Source organism: Artemia sp. Qi Xiang Cuo, chromosome 11, assembly GCF_049724085.1.
Source record: "Artemia sp. Qi Xiang Cuo chromosome 11, ASM4972408v1, whole genome shotgun sequence".
NCBI lineage: Eukaryota > Metazoa > Arthropoda > Branchiopoda > Anostraca > Artemiidae > Artemia > Artemia sp. Qi Xiang Cuo.
Window position 1 is genome coordinate 65,200,790 of NC_142804.1, and position 20,532 is coordinate 65,221,321.

The window sequence follows — 20,532 nt, forward strand, 5'->3', positions numbered from 1 at the left end:
CTGAGTACAACACAGCTACGCAGGCTCCTCCTCCATCCCAATCTGTTTAAAATCTCCCTCCTTACACCCTACCAAGAAGCTCCCATTTCCCTTAAATCTTTCCTTACGAAACCCTCCCAACCCAATCTGGGACGACCTGCTTTCCGCTCGGCCCTAGACGATTGGCCGACAAGGACTATCTTTGAAAATCTGTTATCTTGTTAATTTGACAACCTGGATACGCATAGTGCCTTTCAATTTAACTCAATACCCTCCTCCCAATTCGAAGTTCGATCTCCACTTGTCTTTCCCTGCAGTCCCTGGAAGTTCCAACTCGTTCCCCAGAGCCACTTCCAAGACATTGAAGAACACATATTTTAAAAACTTTAGTGCACATGTCATCTTTCAATTTGTTTAGGCAGTCGGGTAAGCTTCTTCAACCAAGTCTTCCATACAAAGTGGTCGAAAAAATATCAGCACATAGGGGGCACGTCCAACTCGTTCCCCAGAGCCACTCCCAAGACACTGAAGAACACATATTTTTAAAAACTTTAGTGCACATGTCATCTTTCAATTTGTTCAGGCAGTCGGGTAAGCTTCTTCAACAAAGTCTTCCAAACAAAGTGGTCGAAAAATATCAGCACATAGAGGACACGTTGCTCTTTACTATGGTAACGCACCACTGGTGCGTTGCCTCATATTTATTTTCTGGCTGTTTTGCATGGAAAAAGTGATCCTAAAAGTTTGGGAAGAGGCTCATTCGGTTTAAACTTCTAGTGGCTAACTTAAGATTTGAAAGCAATATGAGGGTAAATAGCTCCCTCCTCCTCCCCGTACCCTTTAGCAGCTGTGAATGTCTCCGTAACCCCAGCAGTATCGGAGGTTTATTTCCGGTTGTTGTTCAGAATAGTCGAAAGATCTACTTTATATAAATCCAGGGTCAGCATGATCCAGGTGGAAAAATATTTTCAAACAGTTCGTGGTAACGAACTGTAAGTAAGGAGTGACCCGGCTCAATAGTAACCGAAACTCTAAAAAATGGAATTTTGATGCCAAAAGATACATCAGAAGAATCAGATTTTTATGGTGGTTTCAACTATATAAGTTTCATCAAGTTTAGTCTTACCCATCAAAAGTTATGAGCATGAAAAAATTGACTTGTATTCGAAAAAAGGGGGAAACATCCCTAAAAGTGATAAAATATTAATGAAATTCAAACCACGAGATTCAGCGTAACAGAAAACCCTACTGCAGATGTTTCAAGCTCATATGCGCTAAAAATTTGGAATTTTCTATTTTTTGCCTGAAGAAATTTCACGGATGCCTGTTTATTTTTTATTTTTTTTAGGGGGGATCGTATCGATCCAGTAGTCCTAGAATATCGTGAGAGGGCTAATTCGAACGGAAATTAAAAGTTCTAGTGCCCTTTTTAAGTGACCGAAAAAAATTGGATGGCAACTTCGCCCCCTCCCACGCTCATTTTTTCGCTCACTGGTTCGATATCGTTACCCCTGAGAAAAACAAACAAAAAAGAAAAACAAACAAATAAACACGCATCCGTGATTTTCTTTCTGGCAAAAAATGCAAAATTCCGTATTTATATAGGCTATATAAGAGCTTGAAACCTCTGAATCAGAGTTCTCTGATATGCTGAATCTGAAGGTGTGATTTTTGTTAACATCGATTGACTTTTTGGGGGGTCTTTCCCATCTTGTACAGAAATTGAACAAATTTTTTCAGACTCGTAACTTTTCATGAGTAACATTAAACTTTTTGAACTTGTTATATATCAAATCAGCATAGAATTTGATTCTTTTGATGTATTAAATAAAAAAAACAAGTTTTTTATCCTGAAAGTAAGGAGCGACATTAAAACTTAAAACGAACAGAAATTATTCCGTATATGAAAGGGGCTGTCCCCTCCTCAACGCCTCACTCTTTACGCTAAAGTTTTTTATTTTAAAAAAAAATAAAGTTCTGAGACAGAGTCAAACTTCAGCGTGAAGAGCGCGACGTTGAGGAGGGGACAGCCCCTTTCAAACACGGACTAATTTCTGTTCGTCTTAAGTTTTAATGTCACTCCTTACTTTCAGTTTTAAAAACTTGTTTTTTTTTTAATTTCTGATCGTTTTTTAGTTAATGCAGCTTTTATTTTGTCTCGCCGTCATTGAATAAGTAAACAAAATTTGCATAGAAATTTTACTTTTCTTTTGCTAAATGGCTGTCTCTAAATTTGGTTCTGACGTAATTTACAAATTAACTTACGTAACGAACTTCTATATTCGTATATTTTTCTTCTGGCAAAAAATACAAAGTTGCAGATTTTTGCAGATATGAGCTTGAAACCCATGTTATAGGGTTTTCTGATACACTGAATCTGACGGTGTGATTTTAATTAAAATTTTTTCACTTTTAGGGGATGTTTCCCCACTCTTTAAAAAATCAGGTAAGTTTTCTCAGGCTCGTAGCCTTTGATGAGTAATACTAAACTTAATAAAATCCATATATTTAGAATCAGCATTATAAGCCCATTCTTTTGATACATTTATTGACATCAAAGTTCCGTTTTTAAAAGTTTGGCTTACTATTGAGCCGTATTGCTTGTTTTTTTTTTGTTTTTTTTTTATTACGTATATGTTATGACGTATATTATGGGGTTTTCCCCTTAGTCAATACCACGCTCTTTACGTTAAAAGTTAAAAAAAAATTTAATTCACACACCCCTGAATCACAAAGGCCATTTAATTAGAATAGATAGCTCTTTTGAAAGCACTAAAGAGCGAGGTATTGATTTGGGGGAGAACCCCCTCGTATACGTAATAATTTCTGTTCATTTTAAGTTCTAATGTTGCTTTTTACTTTCAGTTTGAAAAACTTTTTTTTTATTTAATTTCTCATTATTTTTTAAATAATGCTTGGAAATCTGGCGCCCCCTTCATAGAAATGTCCCTTACCCCAAAGCAAAATCCTCCGCACAAAGATTCTCCCAAGTAACCCCCTCCTCCGGCCCCCCCACCATAGAAAAATCCATCCTGAAAATGTCTGTATACTTCCCAATAACCAATACAATATGTAAGCAAAGTTCATAACTTGCAGCTCTTCCCCTGGGACCTGTGGGGGATTAAGTCATCGTAAAAGACATATTTATTAGATTTTCGACTATGCTAAACAAAATGGCTATCTCAAAATTTTAATTGGGTGATTTTGAGAAAAATATAAGCGTGGGAGGAGGCCTAGTTGCCCTCCATTTTTTTTTGGTGACTTAAAAAGGGCACTAGAACTTTTAACTTCCGTTCCAATAAACCCTCTTAAGATATTCTAGGACCACTGGGTCAATACGATTACCCCTGGGGAAAATAAAAAACAAAAACGAACAAACAAATAAATAAACACGCATCCATGATCTTTCTTCTGGCAAAAAATGCAAAATTCCACATTTTCGTAGATAGGAGCTTGAAACCTCTACAGTAGGGTTCTATGATACGCGAATATGATGGTGTGAATTTCATTAAGGTTCTATAACTTTTAGGGGGTCTTTCCCCCTTTATTCGAAAATCAGCCAAATTTTCTCAGGCGCGTAACTTTTGATGGGTAAGATTAAACTTGATGAAACTTATATATTTGAAATCAGAATTAAAATCTGATTCTTTAGATGTATCTATTGGTACCAAAATTGCGTTTTTTAGAGTTTCGGTTACCATTGAGCCGGGTCGCTTCTTACTTACAGTTCGTTACCACGAACTGTTTGATATACTGTTATCAAAGCTCTGTTTTGTAGAGCTTCAGCCTTACTTACAGTTCGTTACCACGAACCGTTTGATAGATTAATTGTTGGAATTTGAAATTTTTGGAAATTTTGGAAAAGAAAAATTTGGAAATTTTTTTTTTACTCCTCGGCTTACTAACGAAAATGTTGGATTGGAAGTTTAACTTAAGGAAAGATTTGAATATTCAGTCAAAATGTTCAATCAGCTGTAGCTTTTACTATATTTTTATTTAAGTAAGATTTTTATGTTGAAATTCGGGGTGGATATCCAATCATTGAGATTAAAATTCTGCATAATTTTTGGTTTTTCTATGGAGCTTAAGTAGTTCTGACCCTATTCCTGTGGACACACGACGTGCCAATATAAATACGATTCTATATCGCTTTTAAAAACAGTTCTCCTGATTTTATTTACTATTTTTTGAATAATATGGAAATAGGACAAAAGCACAACAAGTCCAGCAGCTCCTTTCTGTCTAAACTGGTTTAAAATACTATCCTAGCCAAAAGGGAATGAAAATTTTCAACCTGCTTTAAGATGACTGAATTTGTTATTCTTTTGTTTATTTTCTGTGTACTGATGTCCCTCTGACCCGGGACTTTTTTATATTATATAAGTTCTAAACTTTTCGAAAAAAAACTTTCTGGGCCCATTTTCTGGTGAATAATTTTTTGCGTGCTTGCCCCAAGGACCTACACATATAAACTTCAATATGACTCAAGAATAGAGTTTTTTGTCCCATTTTGGGTATCGTGTTCCAGAGTGCTTGTTTTGCCAACCCCCAACCTATTTTTTGGTATGTTATAGCTCCATAGATTTGGGACTCAAGGAAACGGTTTTAAGACATGGAAAAATAAATTCAAGCTGTTTGAAAAAAAACGCAAACTGATCTTCAGTTTTATTGCGCATTAGGGTCCCAATACCAATTTCAGGCAGATAAAGAAGAGTTTTTTCGGTCCTCATTTCTAAGAGAATCTAAGAGATTCTTTTCTATTGTTTCTTGTACCTTGGTGTTTTTTTTGCTCATAGACTTAAGAATATAAGTTTCAAGCCGATAGGAAAAAATTCTTTATCCTTTTTCGGGCCCTATTTTTCGGTGGGTCGTTGCTACTAAATTTGTTTTTAAAACAGAGTCTTCTTGTACTAGGAAATTACTTCTTGCAAATATCAGGTCATTAAAAAAAAGTTTTTGGCCCTTTTTAGGTCCACAATTTCTTTTCACTTTTTTTGTGCATTTGGGTCTCTTAAAGAAATAATTTCAAACCTGCCAGAAAAAAAGTTTGGGTCTCGCTGTGGAATCCCGTGTTTGGGGGGGGGGTGCGTGTTCCTACTTCAATTTTTATGCTTACATTGAAGTTCCCTTTTTTCCATGATTTACATGACATTGAAATTGCAAATACTTTTACTAAACCTTACGGTTGTAACATCGAAAAATTTTTTTTGGCCCTTTTCGGTTTCCTTCTTTGAGTTATTAACTAAAAAAAACAAGTTTTTTAAACTGAAAGTAAGGAGCGACATTAAAACTTAAAACGAACAGAAATTATTCCGTATATGAAAGGGGCTGTCCCCTCCTCAACGCCTCACTCTTTACGCTAAAGTTTTTTATTGTTATAAAAAACAATGCTGTGAGACATAGTAAAACTTTAGCGTACAGAGCGAGGCGTTGAGGAGGGGACAGCCTCTTTTATATACGGAATAGTTTTTGTTTGTTTTAAGTTTTAATGTCACTCCTTGCTTTCAGTTATAAACACTTGTTTTTTTTAGTTAATATCTGAACATTTTTGAATTAATGCAGCTTTGATTTTGGCTCTCCGTAGGCTACATGAATATTTAAAACAAAATTCGCATATTAATTTTCCTTTTTTGGCTAATTGGCTTTCTCGAAATTTTGTTCTGACGTAACTTACGAATTAACTTACGTAACGAATTTCTATATTCGTAAATTTTTATTATGTATTTTAGGGAGTTTGCCTCCTAGTCAATACCTAACTCTTTACGCTAAAGTTCGAATTTTGTTCAAATCACAAACCCCTGAATCACAAAGGCCGGTTAATTAGAATCGATAGCTCTTTTGAAAGTACTAAAAAACTTTAGCGTAAAGAGCGAGGTATTGACTAGGGGGCGAACCCTTTCATATACGTAATAATTTCTGTTCGTTTTAAGTTTTAATGTTGCTCCTTATTTTCAGTTTTAAAAAACTTGTTTTTTTTTCGTTTTTTAAATAATGCTGGGAAATCTGGCGTCCCCTTCTTAGAAATGTTCCTTCCCCCAAGGATATATCCTCCATGGAAAGATCCTCCCCCGTAACCCCTACTCTGAACCCGACCCCCCACTCGAAAAAAATTCCCCCTGAAAACACCTGTATACTTCCCAATAACCAATACTATATGTAAACAATGGGCAAAGTTTATAACCTGCAGCCCTTCCCCCGAGAACTGTGGGGGATTAAGTCATCTTTAAAGACATATTAATCAGATTTTTGACTATGCTGAACAAAATGGATATCTCAAAATTTTTATTAGGTGACTTCGGGAAACAATGAGCGTGGGAGGGGGCCAAGTTGCCCTCCAATTTCTTCGGTCACTTAAAAAGGGCACTAGAAGTTTTAGTTTCTGTTCGAATGAGCCCTCTCCCCATATTCTACGACTACTGGATCGATACGATCACCCCTGGGAAAATAGAAAAAAAATAAATAAAAAAATAAAAAATAATAAACACGCATCCGTGATCTTTCTTCTGGCAAAAATTGCAAAATTCCACATTTTTGCAGATAGGAGCTTGAAACTTCTATAATAGGGTTCTCTGATTTGCTGAAACTGACAGTGTGATTTTCAAGAGTTCTTTGACTTTTGGGGGTTGTTTCTCCCTTTTTTCGAAAATGATGCAAACTTTCTCAGGCGCGTAACTTCATATTGCCTCATATTGCCAAGGTACAAGAAACTGTTTTTCATAAGCGACAGAACTGTTTTTAAAAGCGATATAGAATCGTATTTATATTAGGCACGTCGTGTGTCCACAGGAATAGGGCCAGGACGGCTTAAGCTCCATAGAAAACCAAAAATTTTTCTGTAAAAGATGGGAAAGACCCCCCAAAAAGTCAATCGATGTTAACAAAAATCACACCTTCAGATTCAGCATATCAGAGAACTCTGATTCAGAGGTTTCCATCTCTTATATAGCCTATATAAATACGGAATTTTGCATTTTTTGCCAGAAAGAAAATCACGGATGCGTGTTTATTTGTTTGTTTTGCTTTTTTATTTGTTTTTCTCAGGGGTAACTATATCGAACCAGTGATCCTAGAAGATCAGGAGAGGACTCATTTGATTAGAAATCAGAAGTTCCGGTGTCGTTTTAAAGTAACCAAACAGATTGAAGGGCAGATATCCCCCCTTCCATGCTCTTTTCCCCACAAAGTTCTCCGATAAAAGTTTTGAGATAGCCATTTTGTTCAGTATAGATGAAAGTCCAATAATTATGCCTTTTGGAGATACTATGACCCCCGTAGTCTCTGGGGGAAGGGAATATGTTATAAATTTACCTATTGTTTACGTATTATATTTATTTGGCAGTATACAGACATTATTTTTTGGAAAGGGGGGTATTTTCTACTCGAGGGGATTTACTACGATAAAAACTGTCTGTGGGGAGAGAAGAATCCGGGGAGGGGGTGAACTTTCCTGGGGAAATTTTATACTGGGAGAATTTGCCAGAATTCTTTACGAAATTCTTTTTATTTGTCTTAATTTGTCCTTACCAGCTAAATTTAAAATATGGAGATGGTAAATTTTTCGACGGGATTGGAATTGTCTGGAAGGGTTTTCCAAAGGGGTGGATTTCCGCGGGAGCAACTTTCCACTGTGGATGGGAAATTTCTGTTGAAAACTTTCCACGGAGGGGAGATATTCGACACAATTCAAAAAAGGATAAGAAATTAAGTCTTTGTGAAATGGAAGTATACTAAGGAGAATTTTTCCGCCGTAATCATCCACAAAAAATTTCTTGAGGGATTTTCAGCGAGGATGGAATTATCTACGGAATTTTCTTGTGGGGGTATTTTACGCTGAGTAGCTTTGATTTGAGGTTTTTTTTTGTGGGAAAGAGGGAATTTTCCATCAAAGAAAGGTAGATTTCATGGCATTATGTGAAAAACGATCAGAAACTAAGAAAAAAATAAAGTTTTTTTCAACTGCAAGCAAGGAGCAACATTGAAGCTTAAAAAACCGAAATTATTCCGTATATGAGAGGGGATGGTCACTCTTCAACACCTCACTCTTTACGCACAAGTCTGAATTTTTGTCCCAATTCTATAAAACGACTCCTTCAGCACAAGGGTCGTTTAATTGGAAGAAGAAGCTTTTTTTAAAGTTATAAAATACTTTAGCTTGAAGAGCGAAGTATTGGGGAGGAAGCTATGTCATATACTTAATAGTTTCTGCTCGTAATTTCTTTTAAGTAATTTCTGTTCATTTTTAGCACGGTTTGATTATTCATGTTAATTACTATTCACTTTAGATATTTTTTTGTTTATTTGCTGCTTCATTACCCCATTTCCTGCATTTACCTTCATAGGCTTGCATATCTCTGCTCTTGAGGGGGGGGGGGCAAAGGTGGCTCTAGGCCTGGACAGGTGACAGGGGGCAGTCCCCTCCCCAGTTTTCCTGACATCTGAGAATAAATTCCTTTCATTTTATATTTTTACACTCCTATTAGGCTAAGGTCCCCCCCCCAAGAATATGAGACCTAAAACCACTTATTGGGGGAGGAGGGCCAAACCAATGCGGGTACCCTTTTAACTTCTAACTATCTTTCTATTTTTGCCATGGTTGGCAAATGGGTGAATGCCGTGGGTATTTTAGCCAAATTCAGAAATACCCTATTTCTTCCCCTCCGTGAAAAGTTTTATTTTCTATAAATTTACTGTATTTTTACATTTTTCGAATTTGTTTGAACTTTTGTCGAATTAGTTTTGTATAATTGTTGTAAATAAAAATAATTCTCATGCCATTAATTCAAGGCAAAGACAGGACAGCAAACACCTACCTTTTCTCCAAGAGAGCACAAGTTGACATGTTTTTCAACAATAGCGGCGGGAAATTAAATACTGAACAAAAGGACCATGCTCACTTGACCCAAAGCGTAACGCATTGGATAATTATATTTTGAAGGAACAGAGCATTCCATGTCTAAATATTTCCGACAGTTTAACGAAGACATCGCTTGTTTCTGATCACTTTGGCTTCCGGCTATTAATACAGTTTATTAATTTCATTTCATTTTAATATTTCATTTTAATCAACACACAAAAAGGAGTATAGCTGGCATGAAGTTAAAAATTGTAAAGATTCAAGTGCAGAAGTGAAAAATTATGTCTCAAAAGTAAAGTGATATAGATGAAAAAGAAAAAAAAATATGTGAAGATTAGCTTAGGTTAATTTCAATTTGTATTACTCAATGTTTGAGTCCTTTTAAATCTTTATATTTTAATTACAGCCTTTAATGCAGAGTACATTTTGCGATGTCTAAACTGTAAGATATACATTATGATATACATTATGATATACATTATGTTATACATATGTAAGACGAATAAAAAAAACTCTTTCCGTTCTTTTGTTAATCCCCGTATTGATAGATTGGATTGTAAAGATGTTTTCCAAAATAAGTTGTTCAAAACGAAAGAGGTCAACATTTACACCTAGTAATTAAAAAAAAAACTTTTTCAAAAAAATAAGCTTTTCAAAGAAAAGTAAAGAACTACATTAAACAAATAAATAAAAGTTCAAATAGGGATAAAATCCTTTTAATAGACAGTGATGATAGAAATTCACAAAAATACCAGATATTTCGGTCACATATACAGTGACCGTCATCAGTAGTAAAACTCACTCATCAGTTTTACTACTGATGACGGTCACGTATATGTGACCGAAATATCTGGTATTTTGTAATCATCACTGTCTATTAAAAGGATTTTATCCCTATTTGAACTTTTATTTATCGTCATGGAAAGGCAGTGTGGTCTCCGAAATTATCTACATTAAACAAAATAAGCAAAAATAAAATCAAATAATCTACCAAGCATGAAACTACTACAAATCAGCATTGATAAGTAAATGAAACCCAACACGAGGAGAAATTATAATAAATAAATGAGTCAAACTCAAAACGAGCAGAAATTAACATGAGTAGGGCTCAAACCCCCTATGCCTTTTCAAGGCCAGAACATAATTTGCACTTTACTGAAAAAATACAAATGAATGTGTATTGTCAGTTTAATATACATATGCTGATATTTAGTAATCAAAATGTTAATATTATTTGATTTATTAAAGTTATAAAAGTAAAAAAAATTATATTTTTTTCCAGTATTTATATTTTGTTCTGGCCTTAGGAAGGCATATGCCTTAATAAGCCTTATATGCCCCCAGGGCATAACTCATAACCCTTGCCCTGAAGACTGTGGGGAGAGTGTCCTGCTCAAAGGTATAATATCCAGACTTTTCGATAACGTGGAACAAAACGGCTCTCTAAAAAGTTTTATGGGATGTGTTTGGGGAAATGATGGGCGGAGAAGGGGTGTTAGTTGCCTTTCAATCACTTTTGGCTATTAAAATGGGCTCTAGCCATTTCAATTTCCAATCGAATGAGCCCTTTTTGAAGTTTCTACGACGACACTTTCTATAAAAACCTTATATGCCCCAAGGGCATAATTTACAACCCTTGCCCTGAGGGCTGTGGGAGGGTTGTCATCCTCAAAGACATAATTTCCAGAACTTTCAACTAGGTTGAACAAAATGGCTATCTTAAAATTTTGATTGGATGTGTTTGGGGAAAAGGTGGGCGTGAGAGGGGGTTAGTTGCCCTTCAATCACTTTCGACTATTACAAAGGGCACTAACCCTTTGAACTTCCAATCGAATGAGCCTATTTTGAAGTTTCTACGACAACGCTTTCTATAAAAACCTCATATGTCCCCAGGACATAACTTACAATTCTTGCCCTGGGGGCTTCGGGGGAGTGTCTTCCTCGAAAACATAATTTCTATCTTGAAATCAACTACGCTGAACAAAATGGCTATCTCAAACTTTTGATTGGATGTGTTTCGGGAACTGGTGGGCGGGGAAGGGGTGTTCGTTGCCTTCCAATCACTTTCGACTATTAAAAAGAGCGCAAGCCACTCCAGTTTCCAATTGGATGAGCCCTTTTCGAAGTTTCTCCGACAACTCCTTTGATAGGAAGTGCCCTGGTCTAAAGGACAAAATTAATACATAATAATTTGTGCCAACATCCTTTTTATGTGCCCCCTAGGGCATAACTTAAAACCCTTGCCCTGGGGTTGTGGGGGAGTGCCCTCCTCAAAAATATATTTTCGATCTGGAAATCAACTACGCTGAACAAAATCGCTATCTCAAAATTTTGATTGGATGTGTTTCGGGAACTGGTGGGCGTCGAAGGGGTGTTAGTTGCCTTCCAATCACTTTCGACTATTAAAAAGGGCACAAGCTACTCGATACGAAGGAGGGCACAAGCCAATCCTCAAAAACATATTTTCTATCTGGAAATCAACTATGCTGAACAAAATGGCTGTCTCGAAATTTTGATTGGATGTGTTTCGGGAACTGGTGGGCGTGGAAGGGGTGTTAGTTGCCTTCCAATAACTTTCGACTACTAAAAAGGGCACAAGCCACTCCAATTTCCAATTGAATGAGCCCTTTTAGAAGCTTTTACCACAACTTCTTCGATACGACGTGCCCTGGTCTAAAGGAAAAAATTAATAAATAATACATTGTGCCAACATCATTCTTATATGCCCCCCAGGGCATAACTTAAAACCCTTGCCCTGAGGGTTGTGGGGGAGTGTCCTCCTCAAAAATATATTTTCTATCTGGAAATCAACTACGCTGAACAAAATGGCTATCTCAAAATTTTGATTGGATATATTTGGGGGAAATGGGCGTTGAAGGGGTGTTAGTTGCCTTCCAATCGCTTTCGACTATTAAAAAGGGCACAAGCCACTCCAATTTCCAATTGAAAGCGCCCTTTTCGAAGTTTCTACGACAACTTCTTCGATACGAAGTGCCCTGGTGTGGAAGAAGAAAAAAAAAATAATGATACATTGCGCCAACATCGTTCTTTATTTAGGCAGCACGATTGCGCTGCATTTGATATCTAGCAGAAATGAATTCGAATAGTATCATCAACAGTTCGGGGTGTTAAACTGTAATTAAGGAGCGACTCGGCCCAATAGTGAAATAAAGTCTAAAAAAGGAATTGTGCTAATAATTATAAATCAAAAGAATTGACTTTTTGTGCTGATTCCAAATATATAAAATTATTAAGTTTACCGTTACCCTTCAAAAGCTACAGGCCTAAGAGAAAATTTTTCTCTTAGAAAATTTTCCTGATTTTTCAATATGGGGGGAGATATCTGCAGAAAGTCAAGCAATATCAATGAAAATCACACCATCAGATTCAGAATATCAGAGGACCGTGCTGTAGAGGTCTTAAGTTTGTATCTACAAAATGTGGAATTTTGTATTTTTTTTTATTTCTTTGCCAGAAGAAAGATCAAGGATGTGTTTTTTTTCCCAGGGGTGGTCGCATCTAACCAATGGTTCTAGAATATCAGGATAAGGCTTGTTCTACTAGAAATAAAAGCTCAAGTGCCCTTTTTAAGTAGCCAAAAATGTTGGAGGGAAACTAGCCCCCCTCCCGCAACCCTTTTTCCCCAAGGACATCCAATCAAAACTTTGAGATATTCATTTGTTGTGCATAGTTGAAAGCCCCAATAACTATGTTTCTGGGGATGAAATTACTACCCACAGCCCTTGGGGAAACGACTATTGCCTATTGTTTGCATATAGTCTTTGTTACTGGGAAATATGCGAAAAATTTTCTGGGGTAAATTTTCTGCGGGGGAGGACTTTCCACGGGGAGGATTCTCCGTGGGGAGGAAATTTTAACGGAGATATTTTACCCGGGGGAATTTTCTGGAATTCAGATACGGAAATCTTTTTATATGTCTTACTTTCTCTTTGGTGGCTTAATTTTTCATGTCGAGAGAATGCTCAAAGGGAATTATTCAAGGTATATTTTACGGGAGGAATTTCCAGGGCGGAGGGAATTCCGATTGAGTTTTCCGGGAGGATTTTATTTCGGAAGAATTTTCCGAGGAAGAATTATCTGCGGGAAGATTTTTGTTTTGGGGGGGGGGGGAGATTTTCAGAATGAAATTTTTCATGGAGAGCTATTTCCAGGCGTGATGTGAAAAACGACCAAAAATTTAAAAAACAACATATTTTTTCAACTGAGAGTATGGAGCAACAGTAAAACCTAAATCGAACAGAAGCAGCTCCGTACCTGAAGGGTGCTGCTCCTCCTCAATCCCTCAATCATTACGCTGAAGTTTTTTAGTGCTTTGAAAATGCTTATTATTCCAAGTCCACAGCCCTTGTGTTACAAAGGTCGTTCTTGAAAAATTGTACAAAAAAGTTAAACTTCAGCGTAAAGAGCGATGGGTTGAGAAGAGGGCAGCCCCCTAATGTACGAAATAACTACTGTTCCTTTTTAGTTGTAATGTTGCTCCTTACTTTCAGACGGAAAACTTTTTTTCATTTAATCAAACTTGAAACGAACAGTAATTACTATGAATAAATAATTTCTGTTTGTTTTTAGTACCATATTTAGAATTACCCAAAATTCAAGATTGGGTATTACCCCATCAAACCCGACTCTTAAGGTTAGAGCTAACTTTTGTAAAACGATACTTCGAGAAAAAAGGCTCATTTAGCATATTTAGTTTCCAAAACAAAAAGTAAATATCATAGGCAGCGTAATAGCGCTGCCTAAGTAAAGAACGATGTGGGCAGAATGTATTATTTGTTTTTTTCTTTTTTTCTTTTAGACCAGGGAACTTCGTATCGAAGGAAACGTCGTAGAAACTTGGAAAAGGGCTCATTCGATTAAAAATTAAAAGTGCCGTTTTTGATAGTCGAAAGTGATTGAAGGGAAACTAACACCCCTTCCACGCCCACCATTTCCTCAAACACATTCAATTAAAATTTTGAGATGGCCATTCTGCTCAAAATAGTAAAAAAAAAAAAAATACGGGAATTATATCTTTGAGGATGACACTCTCCTGCAGCCCTCAGGGCAAGGGTTGTAAGTTATGCCCTAGGGGCATATAAGGTTTTTATAGAAAGCCTTGTCGTAGAAACTTCAAAAACGGCTCATTCGATTGGAAATTGAAAGGGCTAGTGCCATTTTTAATCATCGAAAGTGATTGGAGGGCAACTAACCGCCCTCTCACGCCCTCCATTTCCCCAAACACATCCAATCAAAATCTTGAGATAGGCATTTTGTTCAACGTAGTTGAAAGGTCCAGAAATTATGTCTTTGAGGATAGCCTCCCCCCACAGTCCTTAGGGCAAGGGTTGTTAGTTATGCCTTGCGGACATTTAAGGTTTTTATGAAAAGCTTTGTCATAGAAACTTCAAAAAGGGCTCATTTGATTTGAAACTGAAAGGGCTAGTGAACTTTTTAATAGTTGAAAGTGATTGTAGGGGAACTAACCCCCTTCTCACACTATTTCCCCAAACAAATCCAATAAAAGTTTTGAGATAGCTATTTTGTTCAACGTAGTTGAAAGGTCCGGAAATAATGTCTGAAAATGACGAACTCCCCACAGCTCCCAGGGCAAAAGTTATGACCTGGAGGCATACAAGGTTTTTATAGAAAGTGTTGTCGTAGAAGCTTCAAAAAGGGCTTATTCAATTAGAAATTGGGATGTCTATTGCCCTTATTAATAGTGAAAAGCGATCGGAGGGCGAATGCCCTCCCCCACGCCCATCATTTCCCCAAACAATTCCTATCAACATTTTTACGCAGCCATTTTGTTGAAGGTAGTTGAATGTTCCGAAAACTACGTCTCTGAGTTTGAAATACCCCCCAAAGCCCTCAGGACTAAGGTTGTAAGTTATGCCTTGGGGGCATATAAGGTTTTTATAAAACAAATTGTCGTAAAAAAAATCCAAAATGGGTCAATAAATTGAACAAGCTAGTGCCCTTTTTAATAGTCGAAAGGGATTGGAGGGCGACTAACCACCCTCTCATGCCCACTATTCCCCAAACACATCCAATCAAAATTTTGAGATAGCAATTTTGTTCAACGTAGTCGGGAATTGTGGAAATTAGTCCTTTGAGGATGACAACCCCCCTCCCCACACCCCTACACCCCTCAGGGCAAGGTTTGTAAGTTATACTCTGGGGGCATATAAGGTTTTTTATAGCAAGAATTTTCCTAAAAACTTCAAAAACGGCTCATTTAATTGGAAATTGAAAGGGCTGGTGCCCTTTTTAATAGTCGAAAGTGATTGGAGAGCAACTAACCTCCCTCTCACGCCCAAAATTTCCCCAAAAACATCCAATCAAAATTTTGAGATAGCCATTTTGTTCAACGTAGTTGAAATGTCCGAAAAAATTATGTCTAAGGATGACAAACCCCCCACGGCCCCCAGGGCAAAGGTTATAAGTTATGACCTGGGGGCATATAAGGTTTTTATTGAAACTGTTGTCGTAGAAACTTCAAAAATGCATCATTCAATTGTATATTGAGAGGTCGAGTGCCCTTATTAATAGTCAAAAGTGATCGGAGGGTGAATGCCCTCCCCCCACCCATCATTTCCCCAAACACATCCGATCAACTTTCGATATTGCCATTTTGTCGAACGTAGTTGAAGGGTCCGGAAATTACGTCTTTGAGTATGACAACCCCTCCCAAATCCCTCAGGGGACGGTTGTAAGTTATGCCTTTGGGGCATATAAGGTTTTAATAGAAAGCGTTGTCATAAAAGCTTCAAAAAGGGCTCATTCGATTGAAGATTGAGAGGGCTATTGCCCTATTTAATATTCGAAAGTAATCGGAGGGATAATCACCATCCCCCACCCATCATTTCCCCAAATATTTCCGATCAACATTTTGATATGGTCATTTTGTTCAACGTAGTTAAACAAAATGGCCATATCAAACCTCGGGGGTCCTCGGGGAGGACCTCAAGGGGGTCCCGAGGACCCCCCCCCCCTGAGGTCCTCGGGACAAGAAGGTTTTTATGGAAAGTTTTGTCGTAGAAGCTTCAAAATGGGCTAATTCAATTGGTAATTCAGAGGACTAGTACGTTTTTTATTGTCGAAAGTGATCAGAGGGCAAATAATCCCCCCCCCCATACGCCTATAATTCCCCAAAAACTTCCAATCAAAATTTTGAGATAGCCATTTTGTTCAACGTATTTGAAACGTCTGAAAATTATGTCTTTGATGATAAAAAATCCCCCAAGCCCTCAGGGCAAGGGTTTAAGTTAAGCCCTGGGGGCATATAATTTTTTTTATATTAAGCATGGTCATACAAACTTCGGAGGGGGCTCATTGGATCGGTAATCAGACGCTCTAGTGCTCTTTTTAAGAATCAAAGTGATCAATAGGCACTGCTCTTTTTAAGTGTCAAAGTGATCAGAGGGCAGCCACTCCCCCCCCCCCCCAACCACACACGTCATATTATCCCGAAATGATTCTAATAGAAATTTTGAGATATCCATTCTATTCAAAATAGTCTAAATATCATATAAAAAGGATTTTGGGTTGAAACGAACCCCAGAGATTAGGGAAAGGGTTGTAAGTTACGCCCAGCGGGTGTTTTTCGTTCTATGGAATGGATGGTTGCTTAACTCTAGAAGATACTCATTTGGTTGCACTGGGGGCATATAAGGTTTTCATAGAAGGCATTGTCGTAGAAACTTCAAAAAAGGCTGATTTGATTGGAAATTGAAAGGGGTATACCTCTCTCTAAAAGTCAAAGGTGATTAGCGAGCAACAAACCCCCCTCTCACGCTCACCATTTCTCCAAACACATCCAATCAAAACTTTGAGACAGCCCCTTTTGTTAAAAGTAGTTGAAAGGTCTAGAAATTAGGTCTAAGGATGACAAACCCCCCACAGCCCCCAGGGCAAAGGTTATAAGTTATGATCTGGGGACATATAAGGTTTTTATTGAAAGTGTTGTTGTAGAAACTTCAAAAAGGGATCATTCAATTGAGAATTGAGAGGTCTAGTGGCCTTATTAATAGTTGAAAGCGATCGGAGAGCGAATGCCCCTCCACGCCCATCATTTCCCCAAACACATCTGATCAACGTCTTGATATGGCCATTTGGTCAAACGTAGTTGAAGGGTCCGGAAATTATATACTTGAGTATGACAACCCCCCCCCCCCCCGCAAGCTCTCAGGGCTAAGGTTGTAAGCTATGCCTTGGGGGAATATAGGGTTTTAATAGAAAGCGTTGTCGTAAAAACTTCAAGATAGGCTCATTCAATTGGAAATTGGGAGAGCTATTGTCCTATTTAATAGTTGAAAGTAGTCGGAGGGAGAGTCACCCCAACCCCCACGCCCATCATTTTCCCAAATATTTCTGATCAACTTTTGATACGGCCATTTTCTTCAACGTAGTTGAAAGATCTAAAAATTATGCCTTTGAGGATGACAAGCCCCCCCCCCCCCTGCGGGCATATAAGATTTTTATAGAAAGATTGCTTATATAAACTTCGGAGGGGGCTTATTGGATTGGTAATCAGACGCTCTAGTGCTCGTATAAGAGTCAAAGTGATCAGAGGGCAGCCATTCCCACCACCCCCACCCCCCCACACACACACGTCGTAAAGCATCTATTAGAAAATTTTCAGAAATATTCTATTCGAAATTCTCTAAATATCATATAAAAGGATTTTGGGGTTAAAAAAAAACCCGAGATTATGGGCAAGGGATATATGTTATACCCAGGGGATATTTAAGGTTTTCATTGAAGGGATTTGGTTGTTTAATTTTAGACGAGGCTCATTTGGTTGAAAATTGGAAGTTCTAGTTTCTTTTTAAGTGTCAAAATTTGATGGACAGCATTTACCCCCCCCCTCTCCTTTCACCAAACACATCTGATTGAAATTATGAGATAGAAATATTTTTCAAAATAGTCCAAAGAACACATAATAATGTCTCTAGGGATGACACAATCACCCAGCGCCCTGGGGATATGGTTTTAAGTTATTTTATTAGGGCATTTAAGGTTTTTATTGAATGGACGGTCGTATAAACATCAGATGGGGCTTATTTGATTTGAAATTGGAAGTTATAGTGCCCTATTTAAGAGTCAAAGTGATTTAAGATCAAACAGCCCCCCTCCCCGCTCAGCATTTACCTTAAAACCTCCAATCAAAATTTGGAGATAACAATTTTAGTCATCGTGGTTGAAGGTTTCAGAATTTGGAATATGCTTTGGAAGGGACTCATTGGATTGGTAGTCAGAAATTCTAGTGCCCTTTTTAAGAGTCAAAGTGATCAAACCGCAGCCCCCCCCCACCAACACATACACACAAACACGTCGTGTTTTCCTGAGATGTATCCAATAGATATTTGAGACAGTCCTTTTATTCAAAATAGTCCAAATATCATATTACAAGGCTTTTGAGGCTGATATAAACCACCAGAGCCTGAGGGCGATGGTCGTAAGTTATGCCTTTGGGATATTTAAGGTTCTTGTGGAAGGGATGGTTGTATAAGCTTTAGAGGTGGCTCATCCGATTGAAATTATGCGATGGCAATTTTGTTTAAAATAGTCCAAAGAAGATATAACAATTCTTCCAGGGTTGGCACAACCCCTTGGAGCCCTGGGGCAGTGGCTTAAAGTTATACCCTGGGGGCAAATAAGGTTTTTATGGAATGGGTGGTCTTATTAAATTCAGATAGGTCTCATTTGATTTTAAGTTGGAAGTTATAGTGTCCTTTTTTAGAGTCAAAGTGATTTGAAAGAGACCCTCCCCGCACGCCCATCATTTCCCATAACAAATATCCAAACAAAGTTTCGAGACATCAATTTTTTCAGCAGTTTTGAAAGGTTCAGTAATTATGCGTAGCAATAGTTGTAGTAGCAGTAGTAGCATTAGCAGCAGTACGCAAATAGCACCTTTTTTTCAACATCCCCTTCAACACACGATGAAATTTTTAACTTAATACCATCAATCGGTCCTGAAGCATTGCTGATGTCCTCTTGACAACCTATATAGCACAGTGTGTTTAGATTTATTTCCATACAGTTACAATATTGCCCAAAAATTTCGCCTTAATACCCTTAAGTTTAGTAGTTGTAGTAATAGCACCAGTAAATATAGTAGTAGCAGTAAGAGTAATAGTAGTAATAGTAATAGTTAATAGTAGTAATAGTAATAGTAGCCGTAGTTGAAGGAGCAGAAGCATTAGTATTATGATGCAAATATTGTCTTTTGGTTACTTCAGCATCCCCCACAACAAGCGTTGTAAGTTTTAATTTTACAAACGAAACTGTTCCTAAAATATATCTGACAACCGGCAACGGGTGGCAGGTTGTCATCCGTACAACAAAAATATTCTCTGAAAATTTCAACTTCATACCTTCATAGGTTGTGGATTTTGACCTAGCCAGAAGACACTATAAGTATTCATTTAATGCTCCTCCTACGATTACTGTAACTAACGACACTAATGGCATCAATTTGAAACTTTTAGGGAACGTTTAGGAGGCGTTTCAATTTAACGAAAATGTTAATATATGCATGCAGGTATTAAAAAGGCATATACGCTCTATAGGGCATATAAGGACATATGCAGCGATGCTCTATCATACCTAATAATATCATTGATAATTTAAAGGAGCTAATTTGATTGGAAATTAAAAGTTCTGGTGCCCTCTTAAGATTCAAAAGTGATTGGAGGGCAATCTGCCCTCCTCTTTAGTTCATAACTTTCCAGACACTTCAAATCAAAATTTTAAGACAGCCATTTTGTTCAGCATAGCTGAATGGTCTAGTAACTATATTTCTACGGTAATTGGGTAGGTCAACCCTCACAGTTATGTAATTTGCCCATTATGCTTAAAAACTAAATGTTGCTTTATAATTAAATCAAAAGACCCTTTTTGTGTCCTGGTTGCCAATAAGGCATCTCAGCAATGTACCAAGAACGACTGAGGGTACTAAGTTCAAACTTTTGGGGCTACTTCTATTACTACTTTTGCTCTTGAAATTTTACTAAATCGAAAGAGTGTAATTGTATCCAGGCTGTAAAAAAGCATCAATATTATTTTTCGAGAATGGTATTAACTTTTATTTATCAGGTCAAATAGAGGATGTATATGACTAAATTAATCACTACTATTTGTTTCATGATTTCCAAAAGAGTTTATATTGTTAAAAATTGCTGAAAACGTTTCTCCAGCATATAAATAGCATGCCAAACTAAAAATTCAAAGTCAAAACGAGCAGAAATTAATATGAGTATGGTTAAAACCCATATGCTTTCTAAAAGCTAGAATATAATTTGTATTTTGCAGAAGAAAAATTCAAATAAATGTGCACTTGTCAGTTTAATATACATATGCTGATATTTATTCCTTGAAATCTTAATTAATTTTTAGACTTCTTACAGGTTTGATTTCACACACACACACACACATATATATATATATATATATATATATATATATATATATATATATATATATATATATATATATATATATATATATATATATATATATATATATATATATATATATATATATATATATATATATATATATATATATATATATATATATATATATATATATATATATATACAGGTTGGTACCATATATTTCAACCCCCGCTTTTTACATTCACGTTTAACATTCATAAAACAATATTTCGAGAATGACCTCATCCCTGAAAA